The 27,435-nt window shown below is 44.7% G+C and overlaps 1 long non-coding RNA gene across 1 annotated transcript in view; it reads right to left on the reverse strand.

The window, feature by feature from the left end:
* Window positions 1-9,811: 9,811 nt before the first annotated feature.
* LOC142830854 (uncharacterized) overlaps window positions 9,812-27,435 on the reverse strand; it is a 46,696-nt gene continuing 29,072 nt past the window's right edge. The window contains exons 2-3 of the long non-coding RNA XR_012906382.2: window positions 10,900-10,963; window positions 9,812-10,453 (exon numbers count right to left, since the gene is read on the reverse strand). This is a non-coding gene — a long non-coding RNA (uncharacterized LOC142830854). The remainder of the gene's footprint in view (window positions 10,454-10,899; window positions 10,964-27,435) is intronic.

Here is a 27,435-nt window from a genome sequence, read left to right on the forward strand (position 1 = left end):
AGCTACTTAAGTAGCTTGATTTGACCAGCTCCAGCTTTAAGCAAGAACCTCTCTACTCCTTTCTCTCTCCCTCTCTCATCTGAGAGTATGTCTACACTAGAGAGTTCTGTAGGTAAAACAGCCGTTTTTCCGACAAAACCTGAGTTATGTCCACACTGCAATTGTAACCACCACCAGGAAGATTTGAACCTGGGAACTCAGTATAGGAGCCTCTCTGCTCTGAGCTAAATGCCAGCTGGCTCCCAGCCCATGCTGTAGAGGTCTCTTGATCTTAACTGTTGCTGTGGTCTAGGTACCACTTGCATTGCTCAGTAACCTCACTAGTGTGTGAGGGTTACACAATCGCGTTCTTCTGAAAGTAAATTGAAAGAACAGAGGGGTTTTTCCAGCGTTGGTAATCCTCTTTCTATGAAGAAGAAGCCTTTTTCCAAAAGCACTCCGGAAGAGGGAGTTCTTTCGAAAGAAGAGGAAAAAGCCCAGGTGTCCCAGTGGCTACTCCAGCCATAGTAATCACAGCTTAAATGTGAGATAGTGTCCTGTCAGTGTGGACTCTATCTTCCAAAAAAAAAAAAAAAAAAAAAAAAAAGCAGATCACTTTTTCAATGTGCTTTTGTGTGTGGATGCTCTCTTTCAGAAGAAGTTTTTTCTGAAGATCTCGTCCAAAAAAAAGTTCTTCTGAAAGAAGCCTGCAGTCTAGACATAGTCTGAGAGAGCGCCAAAGGGATGAAGCTGGTTTTAGACCTATTGCCAGCAATGTGGCTGGGGCCTGGTGGCATGCTTTCAACAGAGGTATAGGCAGGCTTCTGTTTGCCACATTACTGAAGTTGAAGGAATGGTCACCAGGTGGCAGGAGAACACTCGCACACCTCAAAGAGCAGATAAGCAAAAAAACTGGATAGTCCAGTGGTTAAGATGCCAACTTTTTGCTTTACCTTCAGATTCAATTCTTTGCTTTACCTCAGACTTCCTGTGTAACTTTGGGCAAGTCACTTACTCATTTTACTGCAGCCCTGAGCAGCTATGTCATACTGCCTGGAGTGGCTCAAACTGAGGGTGCCTTCCTCAGTGCAGATGGTCAAAAAACAAAGGCCGACACCTCCAAGTGGTGATATGCTTTATAATCAGATTTCACCAAGCCAATAACAAATGTGAATTCCTGAATCACTATCCCAATCTGATTATGGGGTCAAGACAAGCTCCTTATAGTCTCCGCCTATCTTGCCCTCCAGACGTTGTGATTAAAAAGTTACAAACAAAACAAAAAAATTACACCACATCAGCTTTCTCCCAGACCAAGAGGCTAGTCACTTACACAGATACAATAGATCTGTATCAGTATTGAACAACTCATGTTGTATTATTTACTTACTAGAAGATTTACCTGGTGTTGCTCGGGTTCTTAACTGAAATAAGTTCTATTTTCATTTAAACCATGGGTTCCCAAACTGGGGGTCATGCCCCCTTGGGGGGGCATGAAGAAATTCCGGGGGGGGGCGTGGGCGTGAGGCGACTCAGTTCCTCAGTTTTTTTTTTTTTTTTGCTCAACAAGTTTTGTTGCTATGGGGGGGGGGAGGGGTTTTTCAAAAATCAAAAAGGGGGTGTGATGCCAAAGAGTTTGGGAACCACTGATTTAAACCATTGTTCTGGGCTGGGGTTGGGGATGGGGATGGGGATGAGGGGTTCAGCATACAGACTGCCCCACAGAGAGGTGACTATCCCAGCCTTCCCTCATCACAGCAGCTTGGGGCCACCCCTTGGGTGGTAGGTTCCCTCTGTGGGGCAAAAACCCCTGCGCTTGTTGTCTCTCCGCCAGTGAGGAGACCCGACACCTGCCCAGTTGGGACCCAGGTGAAGCTGAAACTATTGCACTGCTTGTGTAAAACAGTGGTCTATCCGCCTCACCCTGAACCAGGGCTGGGCCTTATAAACTGTTAGCGTAGGCTTCATGTCAGGCTGGGCCTTATACCCTGTCACTCGGCCAATGACTAGGCTGAGGTGTGCTGCACAAACTTGTTGTCCACTGAGGCACCACAACTGCCCTCTGGTGGGGCACTCTAGGGAGTCATTGTGGCCTCCTTCTGACCTTGGACCATTTACAGAATAACTCTCCCTACTCCCAGACTCTTTCCATTTTGAGAGACAATCAAATGCCAGTTACATCCCTTTGTCCTGGCACAGCCAGATCCTTATCTTACTTTAAGTTATGTTAGGAAGAAACACAGACACACATACATTTCTAAAATAGATAGATAGATGGGGGTGGGGGGGAGAGAGTTACCAGGAGGTGAAAGCAGGTAAATTATATGCATCGCAGTTTATAATTCCAAATGGAGACTGATGTAAATCAACTGCCAGCTCCCCAAAGTCTCTCAGGGTACTCAGATTCTCTCTGAGATCTCCATTTTGCACCTGGCACACTTCCCTGTAAGAAGTTCAGACAATGAGAAATTAAGGCTCTTTTCTTGAATCCATATTTCTATATCTTCTCCTCACAGAACACAAGTTGACAGTTCCTTTACCCGATGTGGGCTTTTCCTTTGATGACAGTAGGTGAAGAATGCTCTTTGAGTCTCTGACCTCAGGACAGTTCTCACACAATGGTCATGTGCTTTGGAATTAGTACCTTTTCTTAAAGTCCTTCATTAGCATTTCCCAAGACTTCTTTGTTGTTTATTAGAAAAAGGAATATTTATTAAGGTAAATATTAGCTGTTGTAACAAAAACAGATACTTGTATTTTCACTTAACAGTCCACTACTTTTCATAAAGTTTATCATCTGAATTTAAAAATAAAGCCAGCAAAATGGTCTGTGATAACTACCATGGTATCTCCTGCATGTTACTGAGGAAGGAGGAGAGAGAATCTTTGCTCATGTCTTCCCAGACTGATTTCATCTGACTCAGCAGCCAATGTACTTGAGACTCAATGTGAATTCAAAACTGGTGGTAGACTACAGACATAATTTTCAGTATCAGGTAAGTACAAGAAACCTGTATTGAATGGAACATGGATCTGTTTAATGTCATCATTGATCTGACCAGAGCCTTTGATACAGTCAATAAAGAAGGATTATGGATGATCCTCAGCAAACTAGATTGTCCACCAAAACTGTTAAAGATCATTGGTTTATAAACATGAGGGGATGTAAGGTCAGTCAATCACTTTTTAATGGAAATCTGACTGACTTCTTTTCTATTTCAAATGGGATCAAGAAAGGTTGTGTCCTTGCCCCTATACTGTTCAACCTCTTCTTCACCCAAGTTCTCAACCATGCTACAAATGGGCTCAACCAAGATATAGACATCAGATACAGACACAATGGCTTCATCTTCAATCTTATAAGTCTTAGGGCAAAAACAAATTATGAGAACTAACACTCTCTTGTTGCTAGTGTTGGGTTTGTACACCCCGTCACACAGATCTACTGCATGACAATGGAGTAGATATTTAAAGTAGTGTACCTTTTCCTTTTAATGTTTTAGTTGCTGCCAGAACACCACATGCAGCCAGCAGGAGTTCTGCTATTTCTAATTGTGAAGGAGTTTTGCCATGGGATGGTTGTGTGTGATCAGTTTACTGGAGACCTACAAACATTCTCTCTGTAGAGTGGTGCACCCAGCAGGAGGGAAAAGTGATTTTTATACAAGGTAGGTTTGGTAGGACATTTGTCTCCATTGTTCTTTATTCGCTCATTTTATTTAAGCAATTCTTTAGGTTGCAATCACCAGTCCATTCCACGAGACTTGCCTAAGAAATATGCCCATGCTTCTTTGCACAACTCCTGAGCATTGCTTCCCCAACACTACCTGTCATACACAAAGTACTGGTCAAAATACCCATCATCCAATAAGAAAGGAAATACTTCTATACCTCCACCTCATAACTATCAGCAGTTAAGCTATGTCTAGACTATGCTGAAGTTTTGAAAGAGGATAAAGAGCAGAGCTTTCGAAAGTGAAAGTAGTCGGGACGTGGGGATTTTTTGGCAAACACTCCCTTTTTCGAAAAATGAGGTTTATGCAGCTTTTTGAAAAAGGGGAGGGATTACCGAAAAAAGCACATCCCGACTACTTTCACTTTCGAAAGCAGAGCATTTGAAAGTGAGATTGGAAGAAGATATGCAAATCCCCGCAGAATTTGCATATGCTCTTTCGAAACTTCAGTGTAGTGTAGTGTAGACGAGCCCTTAGAGGTCTTTCCTCACATTGGCTGACAATAGTTTCAGAGAGGTAGCTGTGTTAGTCTGTAACTGGAAAAACTTTAAAAACAACAAATAGTCTCTGAAGTGCTACAAGACCCACAAAAAATGTAGTTGTTATAAGCTTTTTTGGGCACAACCCACTTTCAAATAAATAGCATAGAGGGTTTCTTCTTCTTTTTCTTCCTCTTCCCCTCCACCCCATCTCCTCTCTCTACTATTTATTTGAAAACTGGACCGACTCCTTAAACTTCATTCATCTGAACAAGTGGGTTGTGCCCATGAAAGCTGATACCACCATCTACATGTTTTGTTAGTTTCTCAGGTGCTGCAACACTATTGTTTATAGGCTGACAATCACAGGAGTTACCCTGAGGGAATGACAGCACAACACTTGAATCATACTGACAGCAGTCGCAGGACTCCATCTCCCCACTGATGTGTGTGGGCTACCCAAGAGTGATACACACTGATCTGTCATGCCCTCCAAATGTGTGTGTGCGCGCGCGTGCACACACACACACACACACACACACGCAGTCCACAATACAGTTAGAAAACAAGACTTTTAGTAACACAATTTTTCCTATGCTCTCCTAAAATATATATCTCAATTAGTACAAAATAGATAATTACTCCTCAGGCCTGTGCAAAACCTTGTAGGGTACAGTCACAGTGTTCCCTCTCAGCTGTGTTGCAGCACAGCTTCACAGGTGATTAATCAGTCCCACCCAGCCAGTCAGCTCACTGCACAGAGCCCTGAGCCTCTGACTGGGCAGGGTTGTTTAATCACCTGTGAAGCTCCCCTGCCTCAGTTTGGAGGGAACACAGGTCACAGACAGTTGTCAGCAGATCATGACCTGCAGATTCATTTCATGTCCTGACACACTAGTGAGGATACAAAGAGAGGGAGTTCAACTATAGGGGCCTCATCACTAGGATACCTAAGAGCCAAATATTTTGGGCTGAGATTTTCCGTGCTTGATCTCAGATGGTTTCTCTCTCTAAGTTTTAAGAAAAAAAATCCATCAACATTTCTATTGTGCAGTCATGGAGAAGCCACAATTCCTGCCTGTGACATGACATATAACTGTGCTTTAATAAGCAAAAGTGGCCAATGATGAAAAGTCAAAATGTAACTGCTTTTATTCAGAAATCAATGAGACTTCATTCCAAGTTGTCTGTTGGTGGAGACTGGTATAACTCCTTTGAAGTCAATGGAGCTGCACTAATTTCTGCTAGCAAAGAATTTAGTCTGCAGTTCAGCAAAGCCTTTGAACAGAAGTAGTCTCACTGAATTAAACAGACCCATGGTAATGCTGGAGTAACCTTCACTCATTTATCAAGCATGCCCGGCTGAGTGCTTGATTTCTCAACCTTTAGTGTTGCTATGAATGCCAGGTTGTAGATTAAGTAGAAAGATATCATGAGAGAGCACACACAGGTGTTAAAAAGATAAGAGTCTACGTAATCACTATAAGAACATTAGATTCATATCATTCTGGAATCTTCAGCTTATTGACTGAAGTTAACAACCATAATTTCTTCTTTCATAAATCTAACTCATGACCTTTCAAAGTTTTCCTTCTAAAGAAGGATGAGAATAACACTTTAAAAATCAGTCTTGAGTTAGGGATGTTATTGCAAATTATTTGAGCATTGCTCATGCTATCGTCAAAAGAACACTGCATTCCATCATTCACCATTCTTACCACAGACTGGGTAATTGATGTCATTAGCAGTCTCACTGGTCAGTAAAGAATGAGCTTGTACATTGCTGCTAAAATATCACCTGTGCTGCAGCTTCCTCAAAACTAGTTCATTTCATTCCATCCCTACAAAAGAAATTTAGGCCTCCCATTTATGTTCTGAAAACCCCGCACTTTCCTTTTAAAATGATCATTGTCCAGAAATATCTAAATCAAACCTCCTCATTCCATGAAAATTAAAGGATCTGATTTCCTGGATATTGCACTGCGTTAAAGAAAGCAAGAAGCCTACAATCATAGACTAACCATTATAATTCTGTTCTTTATTCATGATTATTTAGTTTCCCCACTAGGGTTGCCAACTTTCTAATTGCAAGAAACTGAACACCCTTGCCTTGCCTGGGGCGAGATGCAGGATCTGAGATGGGAGTGGAGCTAAGGGGTTTGGATTGCATGAGGTGTTCCAGGCTGAGGCATGAATTTGGGACATGGGAGGTTGTGCGTGCTCTGGGGCTGAGAGTGCCCATTCTAAGGTGGGGTCAGAAATAAGGGATTCAGGATGTAGGAGGGGGCTCTGGGCTGGGGCATCAGAGTTGGAGTAAGGAAAGGGATAGAGTAAGCAGGCTCCTCTCAGCTTTTACTTCAGATGGCTCCCAGAAGCAGTAACATGTCCTTCAACAAAGGCAGAGGTACGGCCAGGCAACTCTCCATGGTGCACACTGCCTCCACCCACATGCGCCATCCCGGCAACTCCCAATAGGCACAGTTTCCAGCCAATGGGAACTGTGGAGCCAGCATGCAAGGCAGGAGCAGCGTGTGGAGCAACCCTGGCTGTTCTTCTGCCTGGAAGACCAGGAATATGTTGCTATTTCCAGGAGCTACACAGAGCCAGAGAAGGAGTCTTCCAAACCTGCCAACTGGACTTTTAATGGCTCAGTCAATGGTGCTGACCGGAGCTGCCGGGGTCCCTTTTGGACCAAGTGTTCGGATCGAAAACTAGACTCCTGGCAACTCTACACCCAACTACCCATAAGAGTTAACATGTTGAGAATATGAAAATGTCAACAAAATGACTTATCCAAAAATAAAAACACAGAACTATAAGCCTCTTTAGACATGGAATGTACGGGAATCCAACAACAAGCGACAAAAGCTTTTTTTTCCTTCCCCCTTTGACTGAAAATTTTCTGCATGTTGAGATTTGTGTGTGCCCTTCTCCCCAGTCACTTATGGGAAGTCAGAGCTGATCCCTGCATTTCTTGGGATTCTCTTGTAGCTCTGTTAGTTCTCCATGCTGAGGAACATCAATGCAGTCCTCCCTCTGCAGTAGCTGTCTGCCTGCTGCTGTGTTCCTAATGCAGGGCAGAATGGAAGCATTCCAATGATTTGCTTTGTTTGTTCCCCAATCAGAGCACTTCACTCAGCTGTCAGATACTTCCCAGAGCTCTGAAAGGGGAGGGGTGCATGCCCACAGGGCAGCAGAGATCTCAAAACACTGAGCAGAGCCATCAGGACAGGCACTGAGGGATACTGGGAGAAGCCAGTTCTCAACAAAACAGAGCCCACACTGGCAATAAAGGGGGGGGAAAGACAGAAGTCTCTCATAGAGCTGGAATTTTTTTGTCACCAAAACGGGGTGTTTTTCCCAACAAAAGTCATGCTGTAGTGTACACTCCCCCTTTTTGGTCTCTAAAAGGCAGTTTTTAGCAACAAAAAGTGCCAGTGTAGACAAGGCCTAAGAGTTGATGGACAGTTTTGGTCTTAAGCAACATACTAGGGGGCTGTGTCCCCTGCTCACTGTACTCACCAACCCCCCTCTCTCTGGGGCTAGGTGTCTGGCCAGGTGGAGGGGGCAGGAGTAGGGTGGGGGCAGGGTGTCTAGCCAGAAGGAAGGAGCAGGAGCAAGCTTGGAGGTGCAGGATCTCAGTAGAAAGGGTGAAGAGGTGGAGGTGGGGGGGGGGACCCAGGGTGGCCAGGCTCAGATGGCAGAGGGGACCCAACCCCAGTAGCTCCTCCCCAGTGGCACAGCCCCCCGGGCATGAAGCAGGAGCCAGAGTTGGAGCAGCCCCTGCCTGGAGGGGACGGCCCAAGGCTGGCCACAGCAAGTGGCTGAGGACGGCGGCAGAGGTGGGCGGCGGCAGTATGAGGATGCAGATGACATCACTGTCATCCCGTAGGAAACATTTTTATAGAGAGAGAGATAACCATTCAGGGGAGAAGCAGCAGCTTAAACTACAGACATTCTGCCTATTTCTTGGCTGCATGGATGAATGGTTGGAAAGTTGACAAGTCCTTTCAGGCATGACTGAATCCACTCCTTGACTCAGAAGCAAATGGGGCATGAAGCTTTGGATAACTGAGATCACTACGTGTGAATGAAAACTGAAACTAGCTTAACCTACATCAGTTAGATTCATGTAAAAATGCATCTTTAGACAGAATAATTGGTGTTGACAATGTTAATGGTGTAGCACTGAACCTTTGCTACTTAAAGCTAATGGTGCTATGTGCATTTTATATTCTATATGGGCTCACACTTGTCTTGTCTCCAGCTAGAATTATCCCAGATGGTGAACAGCCCCAATACAGCCAAATATAAGCATGAGCAATGGCTCTTCTCAGTCACACCCCTCTCTTGTACGGAACTGAGGGTTATTGAGGAGGTGTGGCTATGTCCTTCAAGTCTGGCCTGTCCAGTGGGTGGGAAGAATAGGCTTCTGTCTCCCCCTTGTGCAGCACAAATCTCTCTGGTGTTCCATCTGCAGCCCCAGTCAGGGCTTGTAGCCTGCAGGCTATATACTAGCTTTCTTCAGTGTTTATCTTTACTGAGACCAAGCAGAGAGATAGACAAAATAATAAATTAACTTTACATTTGGAAGATTGTATCAGCTGCGTCCTAGCAAAGGGACTGCATTTCAGACATGCCTAAGTTGCAAAATTGCCCCTTGCCCACCTATGAAAAGCCAAATGCTCAGGTGTTTAAACAAAGCAATTAACCAAAAAGTTGTGTTTGTTAACTGTCACAAGAAAAAAAAATTGAGTTTTAAACAGTCTCCGAGCCTCCAACAAGCATATGAGTAACTTTACCTGAATGAGTAATCCCCACCAACTGAAAGATTTGCAATGTAGTTCACATCTTTTTCTATATTTTCAAATGAAAATAAATATAAAGCTTTAGCAGAAAAAAACAACACAGATTATAAAACAGGAGGCGTGTACAGGGTTACCCAGGAAATACAGATGAAAGACAAAACCACTAGCCCCATCTCATATAGTCAGCCTTTTGTATAGAGTGATGTAGACACAATCTTTCTCTTGGAAACTTGTGAAGGGGCAGGAAATGGTTTGGAAAAAGAAAAAATTGGAGTTTTCAGCCAGTAAGAGCAATATGCCAGTGAAACAGTAGACTTATGAGCTGCTTTTTTGGCTGAATTCATGCCCATCATGGAAGACAGGAACAGTTTTAAAGGGTATGATTTTAAAATTTGGGAAATAATAATGAAAAGTAATTGGCAAGCTGAGTGGTTCACAATCATAAAGAACATGATTGTATACATAGGCAACATCACCTTTAGATTAAGATTGCTCATAGCAAGGAATGAGAGATTCAATCCTTCTGTTTTTGACTTAACTCACTAAGGACACATCTACACATCAGGGCTAAAGCTGAAATAAGCTACACAACTTGAGCTATGTCAATTGTGTAACTTAAGTCAATATACTTTCCCAGCTTATTTCAGCTTTTGGTGCTGTCTACACAGCAGAAAGTCTGGGGTAGAGCACTCTTCCTCCAACTTCCCTTACTCCTCGTAAAATGAGGGTTATACAAGTTGGAGTAAGATGTCCTCCAGCTCGACATTATGTCTACATTAAGTCAAAATAACTGCTTGTGTGTGGACGCAGACTTTGTTATTTCAGAATAACATCAGTTATTGCTGCTGTGTAGACATAGCTCAAGTTCCAATGACACAAGACTTCTGACACAAGTCAAGGCAACTGTACCTGTGTTTCCTCAACAGTGGGACAACAAGGACATCTACTCTTGGGCTTCAAGCTCTCTAGCCATTATCTTTCTGGATGGACACAGGTATTCTACTCCCTTTTGATAGGCTGCAACACTTCCTTTCCTATACAGTGTATTTTCAGCACAGACAAGCTGCCCATAGACACCCATTTGCTTTGTCCATCAGAGATGGTTAACATATACAGTTACTACAGTAATAAGGTAGCACACAGCACTTCTTTAGCAAGCTTGCTTTTTACCAAGAATAAAGCATTAGAGAGAAAATATATTACAAACAATAGAAGAACCCACCTGCATACTAGAATGCTTACTAGCATTCCCCCTAAGATGGAGTCTGGCAAGAGCAGCCCTTTAAGTCTCTATCCAAAGAGATCCCTTGTGGTTACAAGGCCATCACCGCTTCAGTTCAGAATAAGCAGTCTTATGAGGCCTCATTAATTCCATTCTTCCAACCCTACCCTAAGGATTGGGCATTGCCATGGACCAACAGTCTTGTCTAAATGATGGCTCAGGAAGAAGGCCCTAAAACAGGTAAAACCAAAAGTCATTTCTTTGTCCGTCCCAGGAAAATCCACTTTGAATTAGTACGTGCATACCTTTCCAGCAAGGCTGGAATCAAAGAGCTGCTAAGGAGATACTTCAGCATCCTCCTTTCTACTTAGAGAAGGTATATATACACCATACAGGCAACCCCCGTACTTATGACTTAATTGGCTCCTGGAGAACCATCATAAGTCAAGCCGTCATAAGTTGAACCCTTATTTCCCATGGGTGCAATGGTATAAATGGCAGTTCCATTCCTGGAAACCCATTTCATACCCGAAAAATATCAAAATTGACTGTGGAAATGGAGGAAAACTAATCTAAATAGTTCAAATAATGCATAAAAGTAACTAAAAAGTGAAGACCGATGTGGCAGAGATGTGCACAGTTCAAGCAGCAGCTACAGACCGACAAGTCTGACTGACCTTGTGCGTTTCCTGTTTTGGGATGACGCATGGAGTCCATGTCGTACGCCATCGTAAATGTGACCTATGGACATAAATTGGGGGATTTTAGAGCTATCTTGCATGAAAAAAATGGTTGTAAATGTGGGGAGTCGTAAGTCAGGTGGCCGTAAGTCGGGTGTCACCTGTAAATGCATGTCTAGCTGCATTTAGTTAATCCTAATTCAATTAGGTTTAACCATTCACAAAAGTTTCTCAATTCCATAAGTTTCGTTCAGGATAATGTCAATCTGTCACAACATCAACACTGGGAAATATTCCAGTTGCCAAAAACCCTCACCACTTCTCCCTCCCCCCCCCTTTTTTTCCCCCAAGCATCTGTGCTTCCTTGTTTTGTCCAAAACTAAAAGCAGAATGATCACAAATAAATTGAAAAGTGCATATGTTGTAGTATGTTTGGCCTTGCAAGATCCATAAAGTTCTGGAAATAGTGTGAAAGTTATCTCCTCCAATTTCAGCATCAGAGGTTCAGTGGGAGATGTAAGGCAAGCCTATTAGTTCACCTGGTTCCCCTCCGCCAGTGCAAGATCACGGTCTGCAGTAGATACACCAGAGTTCTGCCCAGTTTAGTTTACATACTCCTTACTTATAGGATTGTCCTCATTTCCCTCAGGCATATATGCTGTAGACTTAACATCTCACTGGTTTATTTTGTCACTCATTCTCTTGCATTCTCTGCATGTAGGCTAAGAACAAGTTCCCTTTCTCCTTGCATCCTCATATTGGACACCCAGGTTTGGAATCTATTTGCCCAGTTATTCCCCAATGAAGGAAATGAATGAGGTGTAGCTAGGAAATGGAGAGTTGTGGCTACAGGGTTGCCAACCATCAGTAAATTTACGGAAAGTCCATAAAAAAATTAGCCGAAATTGGACTTGTCCGTAAAGTCCATAAAAAAAATTTAGGTGTCCGTAAATTTCGTAAAAGTGCAATAAAATTTCAAAAACCAGCAATTATTCTATAGCAAATTAAATTTCTTCAGTGCTGCTTCAGCCATTTTACTGTAGACAGCAGAAATTGGATGTTTTAGTTGTTTATTTCGCTCAATGGTTGAGGTGACGTAACGTGAATCACATGATGTTATCATCTACATCCGTGGTCCCCAACCCGGTGCCCGCGGGCGCCATGGCGCCCGCCGGGCTCTTTACATGCGCCCGCGGAGCAATCTGGGCTGGCAGGTGCCAGCCCCGGGCGCATGGCCGGTCCCGGCCCCGGGAGCACCGCGCGTGCCCTTGCTGGCTCTGGCGCCGCGCGTGCCCCGGCCCCGCGGCGCTTACGGGGTGGGGGCGCCAGCCCCGGCCCCGCAGCGCTTACGGGGGAGGAGGGCGCCGGGCGTGCGGCGCATGCCAGGGGGCGCCTTCCCCGGGCGGGCAAGTGTCCCCCGCCCCCTGGCTCCCGGCAGGCGAACGGCCACGCCCCCTGGCGCCCGCCAACCTGAAAAGGTTGGGGACCACTGATCTACATTATCCCACCGAGGACCATGACTAACTAAATGAAAGTGAACTAAATAGCATATTGTTCTTGCGATATATGAATGACAACGGTTACTTTTCACTTTTGGCCATGTATGTCGTCTTAATATAGTATAAAAATTATGTCTGTAAAAAAATATGTCTGTCTGTAAATTCTTCCCATTTTGTCCATAAATGCCATTTCTGGGGGTTGGCAACCCTGTGTGGCTCCTATCCACAAGCCAGAATAATTGAGTCAGAACAGACTGGAGGGAAGTAACTTACTGCTCACCAGTACTGCCTGAAACAAGGCTGACAGAAAAGGAACTCAGATGTGTTTCTGTATCAAAACTTCTTCTGGCTATTCCTGAGGTGGCACCATTTACACATAACCCCGTTGCTCAGAGCTATGCCTAAAGTTGCAATCTAGCCCATTTTCTGCAAGTATCTCTGTGTGTGTCTCTCTCTCTCTCTGTCTCTCTCCACACATTGCCATGTCCAACCTCACACTTTTCCCAATTTTATCAGCATTGAACAAGACAGACAGCAGATATACTCATAGAAATACTAATTTTCCAAGTACCATTTTTACTCAACCCTGGCCTCCCACCTGTCAACAACGAACAATTAAGGAAGGATAAAGTTTGGGTATTTATGTCGCCAGATGTAGACAATTTCCTAAAAAAATGACAAAAAGAGAGAATTTTCCCCCATATCTCCTTTATCAATCCATTTTGATAAAATTAGAATTGGAGTAAGTTTTGACTTGTTTAGAAACCCATCATATGGTGAGGCCCTAAACTGTAGCTTAGTTAGCAGAGCTGAATCAAGGCATAAGTAGACTGGAGAGCTGTGAGGAACCAGTAACCCAGGAACAAAAGGCTAGATGAGCCCTCAACAACGTGTCAACAACAAAATCAAATGGCCCATCACCTGGTTAAGTGGCCCTTTTTTGTCAGGATAGCGGATGCAGGCAAAAAATCTATACCTTACAAACAGAGCAGCAGCATTAGACTCTGATGAGACTCCTGAAATCTAAACGGTGTCTGCTCACAGAGACCTACCACATGCCTATAATGACTCACAGGGCTTTTGCTTAAAGTAGCATTCAAGGGTAAAAATCATGACCACAAACATATGATCACCAGTAGTAATCAAACCCAGGATCTTTAGCACCAAAGCACTAACCCCACTCTACCCCTACCAGCTAAAAAACATATTCCTTTGGCTGACAGTGGTAGACTGTACAGTGTACCCTCTCTATGACCAGCCACTGAAGGGAGAGGTCATGTGCTCTAAGGCAGCTAGAGGGTTGCATATTTGAGTTAGAAAAGCTGAACCTGCATCTGAGATCCCAGCAATTCATGTCCTGTCTAGAGTGTCACTTTGTACTGAACCACAGCAGCATGACTACAGAGAGGGCATGGTCAGCAGCAGTGGAGCTCACACTGAGGCCTCAGCACAAAAACCCCAAGCCTCTCCCAGGTGCACTATACACAATGCTCTTTGGAAGCCTGTGAAGGGCTCCAAGGCTTTGACTTTGAAGTCAGATACTTGCAAATGAAACAAGTATGCAAGGAAAGGTGGCAAAGTCAGGCCCTTTTGTTTCCCTCTATTATTTTGTTTCACTCCTTCCTCACACGTCTCATTTCAGCTGAGCTGCAGGCTACTAACTAAAAGGAAAGACTTTGATTAATTCAGTTCACAACTCTACTTGAGACACAGCAGAGTTATAGCTAAAGAACATATACATTGCCAGGAAATGAATATAAATCCTTAAAGCCTTGTGAGCCAACCGTGATTAGTAACTGTTTGTTCTCTTGGAGAAAGTGATTCCCTAACACTGTTTAGGGTTACAAGTTTACAAACTTGTTATTTGTGGACTGAACAGTCTGGTCAGAGGAAATGCTCAGCCTCCCTTCGACCCATAATCAACAATATTCAAGCTTCAGGGGATGATTCACCCCTGCCATGCACTCCTGTAGCCAAACTACCACCATTATGTCAAGTTTTACACCTACTTTGTAACTAGTGTGAGTAGCTACACAAAGTTGCCAGGCAATGATGAATCAGGCCTACAGAGTGAAAGCAATGGGACATCTCACAAAACTAAGAAACTCCTCATCGTAAGTAAAGGCGGCAGACTCAGTTCCAAAATAAAGTAGCATTGGTAAAGGCTTGGTTGATAGTTTGACTTTGAACTACCTGATGCTTATTGCTGAGAAACCATAACAACTGGGCGAGGGTGGCGGTGGAAATAACAGAAAAAAATATTTGTAAAAGCAGAGGTCTTTATATGAAAAGGCACTATGCAAATTCAAGTAACAATTTAGGGTTAACAACTTTTCATGATTGTCCTGGAGTCTCAAAGATGGATGTGAAACCCGTAGGTAATAGCATTACAAATTTTTGCTGGACAAGTAACAATTCTAAAAATCCCCATTACCTGTTCAATACTCAGCATTTAAAAAGAAACCAGTTCAAATCCTGAAATACAGTAATCCTGAGATCTCCATATTCCTAATTACTGGAGTAAATGAAATGTTATCTACTAAATTTGAGAGAGTTTGTCTGTCTGTGCATGATTCTGTCTATCTGTTCACAAACTTCTCTTAAGCAGTAAGAGCTAGAACCACCAAATTTAGTATGTGACGCCTCTGATCAGAGCACAAAGCAAGGTAATGGTTTGGCTGTGCCAGGAAAGACGGGATGAGTCCAAAATGGGATTGCTTCTTATAAAACCATACAGGAAAAAAAGCAAAATGCAGGACCATGTAGCACTTTAAAGACTAACAAGATGGTTTATTAGATGATGAGCTTTCGTGGGCCAGACCCACTTCCTCAGATCAAATAGTGGAAGAAGATAGTCACAACATTTTCTTCCACTATTTGATCTGAGTAAGTGGGTCTGGCCCACGAAAGCTCATCACCTAATAAACCATCTTGTTAGTCTTTAAAGTGCTACATAGTCCTGCATTTTGCTTCAGCTACACCAGACTAACATGGCTGCATTTCTACCACTATACAGAAAAAAAGAGAGAGAGAGAGAGAAAATCACCAGGCAGGTAAAAAGGGCTGGCTGTGGGCACCCCTCCACTTTGGGACTGCCTCAGTCATAAGTCTCCCACCTACCCTCCCAGTTCTCCTTTAGGGAAGACTGGGACAGGGGATCTGAAGCAATCTGAACTTACCCAATGAGCAGTTCATACCCAAGATTATTTAAATTTTCAACAAAGATTCTTAGGGCGATGGTGAATTTTTTTCTATGTCCCTCCACCTCTCTATATTTAAAGATGGATGAAGTCTCATGATTCTCTAGTTTACTATGTTGGGCTACTGCTTTGTATTATCCTCCATATGATCCTTTTGTTTTGGAGCACCCTCTGCAGCAAGTTGCATACTCACAGCATAACATCCATTATTGGATTCTGCCTTGCAGGCTCAGACTTTTCATGGGCAGCAAGACATCTTTTAAACAGATTTAAGAAAGTCAAGTTTTTCCTCATGAAAATGGCCTTGAAAACACCATGTTTTCAGTTTCCTGGATGCTGCATAATGTTATGCAGCGTCAGTCATATCACATCACGTTATGTAGCAGGTCAGCAGAACTGCCATGTTCAGAGATATGGTTTTTTGGCCAAATCATTTGGCACATCTCATATTCTCATCAATTTGAATTACTTGTAGATCATTTCGGAAGAGATTATTATTGGCCACCATTCAAAAAAATGGTAGATAGCCAGCAAAGCACTCAGTGAGCTCTCTCATTTGTCTATGCATTTCAGAATAGACAGTTTTTACAGAAAAACCAATACGAGTATGTGAAATTCATGTATATTCAATCTGCAAACCTTATTTACAAATAGTTTATTGATTTCTATGGTGTTACTCAGAGCAAGAGATGGCTCAATATGATTAAAGGAAGAAGATTTTGACCCTTAGGTTTAGCTTACATAACTTGCTAATTGATTCATTTATTCAAATGAATGATAGATAGATATATTCTCAAATCTTTGTATAGTTTTCATCTACTGCATACATTTAATCTTTTCAGTGTTCCCACACCCAAATATGATAAATGGCTTTAACTAAGTATGGATTTTCCTTCACATCTAAACAGATGCTAAAATATTCCTTTATGATTACAGCATGCATTTTTTATTAAATCCCATTTTAGCATACATTGTATATGAAAAAGTGAGTAATCAATGAGAAATGTACAGCTAGTTGCTGAGTTCTGGTTAGCAAACCAGCAATCTGTCTAGAAAATAATATTGCACTTTTCCTGGTTAGGAAAATTCATTGCTTCATTTTAGGTGGTATCTTAATTAAGTATAGTATTTATTCATTGTAAATTTCTTCATTGTTATGTGTTATAGGTGTATAACTTAAATTTTGGTCATTGATTTCTCTGGGGAGGATAAAAATAGGACTTTTTTTAGAACAATATATGCCATCCAGATTTGGACTTCAAAAACTCAAGTTTTGGGGGACCTATCAAATAAACCATCTGCAGCATGTTATAACCTTTTGTCAATGTCAGGTATGACCAACAAACACCATTAACAATTGGTGCATGTCCATAATTTTCAGTTAAAATAGGAACTCAGAATGTCTGAAAAAGAGGGACCCCACGTTTCACACAGCGGGCACCCAAGAATTGGAGGAAATAAAAAAAAGTCAGCATCTACTTTTCTACCATGGTCTGATTGACTATCCCAAGGTCACACAGACAGTAAGTGACAAAGGTGAGTGATTCTGACTGTTAATCAGTGCTATGCCAGCTATAAGTATATGGATCTATGAAGAAAGAAAAAGTTGCACATGGTTGCAACTTTAAGCCAGTCATGAAGGGAGTGCACTGTTTAGTAGACTGGTATTGAAAGCCACTCAGTGCACTGGCTCTTTACCATTTTGTCCTCTGAAGGGGCAATAATTGCAGTAAAAATGCCAAAAACTGGGTCAGTGCTAAGAGAGATCTAATGGACTGTGGACCATGAAAAACATTGCAGCAAAGCAAAACAGTCAGCATATACATGGAACTACTTGGGGTGAGGTGAAGTCTAGGGGAGCGGTCAACAGATTGCAGTTCATTGACAGGAAAGCAGCATTCACTATGATGTGCAAGAAATTCAGGACCTTGCTGGCTTCACTGTAAGAAAGGTAGGGAAAATGCAGGAAGGGGAAATGTTGCAAGGCAACTGTGGAGGAAAAGAAAGTAGACTGGAGGCATGAAAGTGTCTTAGTGAGTCCACAATGATGAACGTGTGGATAGCCTAAGGAACTGAAGTCTGATGGATCAGACAGACTGAGTGTACTGGGAATAGCACAGAAAACTCACAGATGCCAGCAGACTAGTAGTGTAGCCATGGAGATTCTAGACTAGCTGTCAACATACTAAAGTCCCAAAGTGGGAAAAAAAAAATCCACAAAACTTTGTGCGACTAAACCACAAAATGCGGAACGATGCAAGAAAAAGCACAGGATTGCTTGTATAATGGTTTGTTCTAGTTTATGAAACTGAGCTTGCAGAAGACTTGATTCCAATAAATCACAAAAATAAAACGGGGGTAATGGCAGATCTCTAAAGTAATTGAGTCTGATATGATGAATGGTTGTCAAACAGGGCCTGACGCAAAGACCACTGAAGTCAATAAGAGTCATTGTAGTAATATGAAGTAGTGAGCTGTTAATCCTAGACTTCGTAGTGATTAAGATACTCACTTGACGGAAATTGGGAAAGCTAAATTAGGTCATAGGAAAATCAGCAATTTCAGTTTTCAGCAGGTCTGTGCAAACTGCTGGGCTTTTAACCTAAGGGGATATACACCCCCACTTGATTATGACCTGTGAACTTAAACAAGCGTCCCTGCCTCAGCATCTCTCCCTCACCCCCCAAAAGCAAAGATTAACAAAGCCACATTAGGGACAAGTCTGCACTACAAAATTAAATAGAATTCAGCTATGTTGACTTACAGCTGCTGCAGTAATCGGGACCATTTCTTCCAGTGCGGTTGCCCTACGCAGCCCAACTCCAGGATGGACGGACAACTACCTCACAGGAATAGCAGCTGCTCCACTGGAGGGTTTTCAGGGGCAGAAGCTGGGGGTTGCCAAGACTCCTACAGTGGAATCCATTTGCTGCAATGGCCTCCTGTCCATCTGGTCTGGGAGAGTTGGAAACTCTGGAACAGAGCAGAATGGGAGGTTCACCTGCAGCCTCAGGGCAACAGGCGGGAGATGTGCCTGCCAGTTAGAAATGGCACGTTGAAGGAGAAACCAACACTCTCTAAAGCCTACAGGGTTACCCCCACATGTAAAGACTACCTGCAACTTAGTTCAATTTCAAATACCGTATTTTCCGGCGTATAAGGCGACTGGGTGCATAAGATGACCCCCTAATTTTCTAGTTAAAACATAGGTTTTCGCCTATACTCGCCGTATAAGACTACCCCCCCTTAAGAGGCCAACTGGCAGCGCCCCAGCTGCTCTGCCCCATGGTCCACAACAAAAGCCTGGTCTGCTGGGGGGCGGCGCACTAGCTGCGCCCTCCCCCCCAGCAGACAAGGGACACGGGGAGCAAAGCCGGGGCGGCGGCGGGGTGCCGCGCCTCTGAGGCTTTGCCAGAGCAAAGCCTCAGAGACGCGGGACCCCTCCGCCTCCCCAGCTTTGCTCCCGGTGTCCCTGGTCTGCTGGGGACCGTCTCCAACAGACCAGGGACACCAGGAGCAAAGCCTCTGAGGACGCCGGCAGCGGGACAGCCGCGGCACGCCTGGGCTGCCCCGCTGCCAGCTTCCCCCGGCTTTGCAAAGCTGCGGAGGGGCTCGGGCAGGGGGGCAGCCCAGGCGCGCCTGGGCTGCCCCGCTGCCAGAGTCCCTCCATGGCTTTGCTCCACGTCTTCCTGGGCTTCAGACCAGGGAGACGCGGAGCAGCTTTTCTCGCCCCAAAGTACCCGGGCGGCAGGACCACGAGGTCCTGCAGTCCGTGTCCTCCGGGGCGAGAAAAGCCCCGTTCCTACCTTCAAGTCGGGGACTGCCTGTATGTTTATACCCGGCGTATAAGACGACCTCCGATTTTTGGGGGATGTTTTTTAGCATAAAAAGTCATCTTATACGTTGGAAAATACGGTAAAAGTGTTGCTAACCTTGGTGGACCTGGCCTGAATAACAGGTTTGTAACCAAATCCAAAACTTACACGGCTTTTGGGTTTATTCTGAATGGCTTTCACTGCTTTATACAAATTCCAACAGTTAAATGTTGAATCTCTCCGAGTTGGAAGGTAAAAGGGGAAAAAAAAAAAAGAAGGCAGGATGTTGTTCAAAAGCAAAGAAGCTGTCTAGCCAGTTATAGAAATGTTGCCTGAGTCAATTCAAGGTAAGTCAACATTTTTGTTTGTGGGACAAGGGAACTATTACTGTTTGTAGTGGGTTGGAGTGACCACCCACAGACCCCAAGGGAGAAACGCCACTTTCTGAGCCATGGTGGGCTCACCTGGATGACTTACCTGGGAGGAAGCCAGGGGGCCGGGCCAGGGATATAAAAGGCCTGCCTGCAATGCCAGTTGGGGGCCTGCCAGTGAGGGAGCCAGAAGCCTTCTTTCCCCAGCCAGCAAGGAAGATAGAGGCCTTCTCATCACAGACAACCGGAGAGCCAGAACCTGCTCAGCCTAACCCAGGGTACGTCTACACTGCATCCCTAGTTCGAACTAGGGATGCAAATGGAGACAATTGAAGTAGTTAATGAAGCGGGGATTTAAATATCCCGCGCTCCATTAACATGATCTCGCCAGCGCACTAGTTCGAATCACAGCTGATTTGAACCAGGAAGTGCGCGCCGGGACGCGTTAGTTCGGACTAAAGCCCTTGAGGAGTAACATTAGTTCAGACTAAGGGCTTTAGTCCAAACTAACGCGTCCCGGCGTGCACTTCCTGGTTCGAATCAGCTGTGATTTGAACTAGTGCGCCGGCGAGATCATGTTAATGGAGCGGGGATATTTAAATCCCCGCTTCATTAACTACTTCGATTGTCTCCATTTGCATCCCTAGTTCGAACTAGGTATGCAGTGTAGACGTACCCCCAGAGAGGAACCGGACTTGGGGGAAGCTGACGGCTGGCCAGGGCCACCAGGCCCACTGTTGCAGGATTGCTTCTGTGGCTGGAAGACCCCAGCCCGTGCGGCCTGGAGGACCTGCCAAGGAACCAGGTATAGGGTGCGGAGGGGAGAATTGGAGCAGGCCCCGGGGATAGTTGACCTTGGTCTGGCCAAGGGTCAGCGGGCTGCGGTGTGGACCCCTGCTGACTCTGACATAGTAGGTCAGTAAGTTTTGGAACTGGACCCCTGCTTACCTAGCAGCTGACTACTGGCTGCTACTAGAGCCCTGGGCTAGGACGCAGTGGAGTAGGGAGGGCCCGCGTCCCCCCTGCTACCTCTTGAATGGGTGGCAGTCTCCCCTCCTGTAGTTGGCAGCCACAGGCAAGGTGTCTGAACCCCTCCTGAACAAGGAGACAGACTACTTACCTGTGCTTACTGGCTGTGGACTGCCTGGCTTGACCTGGAAGAGCCCTTGCCCTGCCCTAGGACTGGACTCCCTAACTGTTTATTTGACTGCTTAAGTGCTGCAGTCTCCCCTGTGTTTGGGGCTGGCCTACTAACTGTTTATTGATTGCAGCCCTTGCCCTGTGTTAGGGCCGGGCTACTAACTGTCTATTGACTGTCTACCTGAGACAGCCTACCTTGTGTCTGAGCGGGTTTATTAACTGGCTGAATCAGACTTGAACTGCATGGAGTGGATTGGAGTGGCCACCCACTGACCCTGAGGGGGACACCCCTCATTCCCCAGGGTGCACCCCAACGGGCTACACTGTTATATAGTGTTAGAGGTGAGGCCTTGCCTCAGAGGGCGAGCCATTAATTTGATTGCATGAAGTTGATCAGGTACAAACTCCTATGAATCTCTGTGTGGTAACCATAGTTTCAAATTGTGTTGAGACATCAAAGATGATAATTCTGGAACACAAGTAAATATTAGACTGTCATAAGTAGAGAAATGGACCCAGTTACATATCTGTCTCAAAACAGAAGACAGGCAGAAAAAAGGAAAGAACAGAATCCTGAGGGATGTCAACTAAGAAGAGGAGACAGAAGGATTTGGAAATGCAAAAGGAGCAGTCAGTAACACGGGAAGAGAACTGTGGAGAGAAAATTAACAGCTTTGTCAAAGGCACCAGAGAGCTTAATAAATATCTGAGCAGTCCATTTCATCAATAGATTTCAAATTACTTTGCCACATTTCCTATAGGACCACCATTATAATTAATTCATTCATTGGCAATCCCTTGATTCAAGGATTACCTCTTCCATGGATTTATATATGGGTCCTGAAGAACTGATAAGGAAGCACCACAACATTTTTCTTCATATCTGATCTAATAAGAAGATTCTAGAAGACTTGAGACTCACTAACACTTTTATAATCTTTGGAAACAAGTTGAAGTATGGAAATTTTCAAGATCTAGAGCAGGAAAAATTCTTACCTGTGTCGTCTTAAACTAATTACTTCCCCTTGCTGAGGAAATATAGCCAGAATCTCATGTGGTTTTAGACCATCCTGCAAGACAAAAACAACGCGACCTTCGTTGCCTGCTGTCATGAACAGGAGGAGTGCTGACCAGCATCTGGTCACTAAAGGGTTAACTCAGGTACCCAGCAAATGTGTTGGACAATGGAGTTAGGAAAGTCAGCCAATAAAAATGCTGATAGGAATTTCAAGCCAGGAAAGAGGCGTTTTTCTCTCCCTCTTCTTTGTTTGAGATCAGAGCAGTTTCTCCTAGGTATTGAGGGAGATGGGAGACACTTCTCTCCAAGAATGGACTTCTTGAAATGCGCAAGAGGGAAAAGTTTAGATAGTTCATCAGGGTTTATTGTTTTCTTTGTTTGGGGGTTTGGAAATAATGTCTGAGCAGGCTAATTGTTGTTCTCTTTTGTAACTGAGGCTATGTCTAGACTGTAGGTTTCTTTCGGAAGAAGCTTTTCCAGAAGAGATCTTCTGGAAAATCTTATTTAGAAAGAGTGTGTCCACACAGCAAAAATATGCTTTTTCAAAAGACAGCATCCACATTGATTGGATGCAATCTCGCATTTAAGTTGTGATTAGTATGGACAGAGTTATTAACAGAGGGCACCTGTTATTTCCTGGAGGCCTCTTCTTTCGAAAGAACTCTCCCTTCTGTGTTCACACACGCCTTTTTCCAAAAAAGCTTTTTCAGAAAAAGGCTTCTTCCTCATAGAAAGAGGTTTACCACTTTGGAAAAACACCTCCGTTCTTTCAACTTTCTGTCGAAAGAACATAATAGCAGTATGGACGTAAGTATTGTTTTTCCAGAAAAACGGCAGTTTTTCCAGAAAAAACGCTGCAGCGTAGAGACATACCCTAAGACTTACAGCCCAGGGACTTTCTCTGAATCTGTCACTTCATGGCTATTTACCTACTATGCTTGCAGAAGCAGTTTTGTTATAATAAGAGTTTTCCTTTTGTTTTGATTAACTGATATTGGTTGATTGTTGTGTCCTTAGGGTTACATGCTTCCTTACACAGGCACAGTTCATTGTTCTCTGCGGATTCCCTCTGTTTGTTTTCCCAACTCCAAGCAAAACAGAGGTTGGGGCAGAGGGGAGAGCTTTGCCTTAGAAGGGGATTCCCAAGTGCTCTCTTCCCAGGAAAAGGGTTTATTCTATATCTATTTAAGTGGTGGCAGCCGATTTTTGTAATTTTTTCCCTTGGATCTCAGGGAGGCTGAGACCAGATAAGCTTGTCTCTGGGGGTATGTCTACACTACAGTGTTATTCTGAAATATCTTATTTTGAAATAACGCATCTACACACAAAAAGCATTTTGAAATAGCATTTTGCTATTTCAAAATAGTGCTCCTGTGAATTGCATTTAAGGCTGGCTGGAACCAGTTCCGGCAGCGCACCAGGTCAGGACTTACTGTGTGGGTCTGTGCTTAAAGGGACCCTCCTCGGACAGCCATTTCTCAGGTTTCCCTGCTTGCTTGTCTACCTTGATGAGGGACAGCAAAGCATTTTTTGTCTCTGCGTGCTCTGCTTGCCCTCACTGGGACACCACAGCACTCTGCAACATGGAGCACTCTGGTGCTTCTCTTGGGCACGCTGCTGTCAGCCTGGCTGCACTTTCTGCAGGCTGGCATCCAGGAGGTCTATCGGGGGCTGTCAGTATCCAGGAGGCCCTGCGGGAGAGCTTCCACCCTGAGGAGCACTCAAAGCCTCACTGGTCTGCCCCATTGCAGGTTTGTGCCTCATTCCTCTCTCACTTCCTTCCACTTACCCCTCCCTAACCCCCCTTCCTGATGTCAAATAAAATACATGTATTTTCATGAACACAAACTCTCTTTATTTAACAAAACTTGGGGGAGGGAGAATGAAACTCTGGGGAAAGGAAGCGGAAGAAGGGAGGAGAGAGGGTGGGAGAGGGGAGGGGGAAACCTGGGAGGAGGAAGCTAGAAGGGTAAAGCAAGGGGAAGAAGGGGGAGGGGAAGCTCAGGGCTCAGGTTTGGGAGTCTCGCCGGACCAACTTGATTGTCATGCAAACCTGCTCCTGGTTCGCATGTGGCCTTTGGTGGCCAGGCTGGCAGCTATCCTGCCATAGACAGCCACGTTCCTCCAAGTGTGGAGATCATGGATGTTGAGGGCATCCCCCCCAAAACTTGAATATGGTCCATGATCTCCACCCTGGACCAGGAAGGAGCCTGCCTTCTCCAGGCCCTGACAGGCTCCTGGGAGCTGGCAGACTGCTCCTGCAGAGCAATGGAGTACTGGCTGCCAGTGGCTTGCTGGCTCATGTTTTTGGGCCACTGGGTCAGGGGCAGTGACTGCTGGCTCTGGGCTGGCAGGCTTGGAGCTGGCACAGGCACTGTGGCCAGAGTCTACCCCTTTAATGGGTCTGGGGTGGGGAGAGGGAGAGAAGTGTTCTTGGTTGAGGCTGGAATGACCACCAGGGCACCTTGGGAAGTCTGGAGGCCCCCTATTTCAAAATAAGTGTCTACACAGCACTTATTTCGAAATAGCTATTTCGAATTTGGCATTATTCCTCATAGAATGAGGTTTACCAAATTTGAAATACAGGCAGTCCCCGGGTTACATACAAGATAGGGACCGTAGGTTTGTTCTTACATTGAATTTGTATGTAAGTCGGAACTGGCGTCCAGATTCGCCGCTGTTGAAACTGACCAGCAGCGGCTGAATCGGACACGCCTGGGGCAGAGCAGCTGGGGTGTTGCTGGGTTGGTCCAGTAGTGCCGCACCTCGGCGCTATGGGACAAACCCAGCAGCCCCCCAGCTGCTCTATCCCAGGCATCAGCGAGAAAAGCCTGGTCTGCTGGGGAGCGCAGCTAGTGCGCCCCCCTCCCCCACCCCAGCAGACCAGGGAGACGTGGAGCGGCTTTTCTCGCCACGGAGGACGTGGGCGGCGGGACCGCGGCGCGTCTCGGCAGTCCCGCTGCCCGCATCCTCCGCGGCAAGAAAAGCCGCTCCGTGTCTCCCTGGTCTGCTGGGGGGGGTCGCTAGCTCCGTGTCTCCCTGGTCTGCTGGGGGGAAGTGCCCCCCGCGCCGCCGGAGGCGGAGACAGTGAGGGAGGCACCCTGCACTAGCGGGGACCCCACCCCCTGTTAGTAACTAAGGATCCGACTTAAGTCGGACTGACGTAACCCGGGGACTGCCTGTAAGTGCTCTTATATTTCAAATTTATTTCAAAATAGTGGTTTGGCTGTGTAGACTCTAGGAAAGTTATTTCAAAATAACTTTGCTGTGTAGACATACCCTGGGAGTGCCAGAGACAGGATTTATATAGTTTATTCTGCTAGCTGGCCCCCCATATCTGCACACACTGTGTCAGGTTGGGGGATTGAGCCGTGACACCTGCCAAACCCAAGAGAAGTCTCAGGAACAAAATCAGAGCCTGTATATGGCATTCATCAATCACCCTTATAAGGAGATAGAAAAAAAAACAAGTCATTTCCCAACTCAGCAGGCCAGTGGCCAAGTCAGAATAGAACCCACATCCTGAGACCCAATCCACAGGCAACACAGATTCATTAATGCAGATATGAATTAAGGATCTATTTGACTTAGTTAGAAGGTGGTTTCAGTGGCATGAAGAAGGTGGAAGCCATTTTTTAGAATTATATTAGTACCAACATTTTAACTTTTGTTACATAATCAAAATGATGATAAAATCAGAACTAAACATTGATATAGCTTTCCATCTGCATCCATATTGATACTTATCCATGAAACATTTCAGATTCAGGGAATCAGGTGTTTTCTAACACAAGAAAAGCTAACATCAGCGAAGTGCCAATATATTCATTTGCATCATGTGGTCTGAATGATTCATCCTGCCAATAGTTTCAGCACAGAATAATAAGATACACCAAAGGTTCCCACTTTGTGGATCACAATCATGAGTCAGTTGCCACCACCCATCCCTTATATTGCTAAATGAAAGGCACATCCCAGATCTGTCCTAGCAAGGACGATGAAATACTGGGAGGGAAGGGGGAAGAATGAGATGGAAACGTGGAATATTAATGATGATGATGGTATCAAGAGAAGCAGCTAACAGACAAAAAAATGTTAATTTATATTCAATTGCCATAATTAGAAACAAAAAAAACTCACATTGAAGTTTATTATTATTTCAGGTCCTTTAGACACACAAGAAAAAAAAATTAAAGAGACATAATGGGTCCTTTATTTTCACCAGCTTATACTGGATTCACTTAAAGCAAACAGATTCACTTTTGTGTGATTATCCAGTACAAAATGTAGGAAGGCAGGAATTGCTCTTAGAGTAAACATTTGTGAATGACTCAAATGCTTTGATTGTGCATTGCACAAATAGTCCCAAATTTCACAAGAAAAAAAAAACAGGTGTTTGTCATGCATAAAAATATGCTAAACTAGAAACAAATCCTGCATAAGGAAAAAGTTTTCTAATTCAAGTGAGCTGTTAGACAAAGGAATCTGATTAAGCACTTAAAAATAGCTCTTTAATAACTTAGTATTTACCAAGTCCATAGTAGAAAGGTATCCTGAGCTGAATTTTCTGGGAATAAAAACCGGAAAACAAACTCTCGCCTGTATTTTTTCAGTCTTATGAAAATAAAGTTACCACAAAATATCACAAAAGAGTAAATAGTTTTAATACAGTTTGCATCTCTGTAAATCTGAACTCTCTGGTCTGGCAACATCCGTGGTCCAGCAGGATAACAGATGTTCCAGGATCGGCAAGTCCTGGTGCGCTCCAAGGGGATGGGAGGGCCCAGGAGCCCACATGATGTAGGGGAGTATGGTGTGTGGCTCTGCTGGGCTGCAGCTGAGGAGGGAGTGGAAGCTGAGAAACCTGGCACATGGCTCATCAACGATTGAAGGAGTGGCATAGAGAGTACGCTTATTAAGTTTGTAGGTGATACCAAGCTGGGAAGGGTTGCAAGTGCTTTGGAGGATAAGGTCATAATTCAAAATGATCTGGACAAACTGGAGAAATGGTCTGAGGTAATAAGGATGAAAGCAAAGCACTCCACTTAGGGAGGAACAAACGGTTTCACACATACAAAAATGGGAAGTGACTGTCTAGGGAGGAGTACTGCTGAAACGGGTCTAGGGGACATTAGGGATGTGAACGACTAATCGACTATCCAAAAATCAAATTCTTATCAGATTGTCGACAGGCTAGTCAACAAGTTGCTTCCTGCCCCCCGCCCCCTTGCTGCCTCTATCAGAAAGAGGCAGCAAGGGGAGGGAGAAGAGAAGAAGGTGCTTCAAAGTGGCAGCACCGCATGAAGCCAGGAGCCAAACTCTGGGTTCCACACAGCACTGCCACTTTGAAATGGGCATGGAGCCCAGGGCCAGCTGTCCGGGGTTGCATGCAGCATTATCAAAGTGACAGCACCGTGTAGAGACCGAGGTCCACGGGGGCGTGACCCCAGAGTCCACATGGCACTGCCGCTTTGAAACGCTACATGCAGC

This window comes from Pelodiscus sinensis, chromosome 10 (assembly GCF_052426305.1).
Source record: "Pelodiscus sinensis isolate ZL-2025 chromosome 10, ASM5242630v1, whole genome shotgun sequence".
NCBI lineage: Eukaryota > Metazoa > Chordata > Testudines > Trionychidae > Pelodiscus > Pelodiscus sinensis.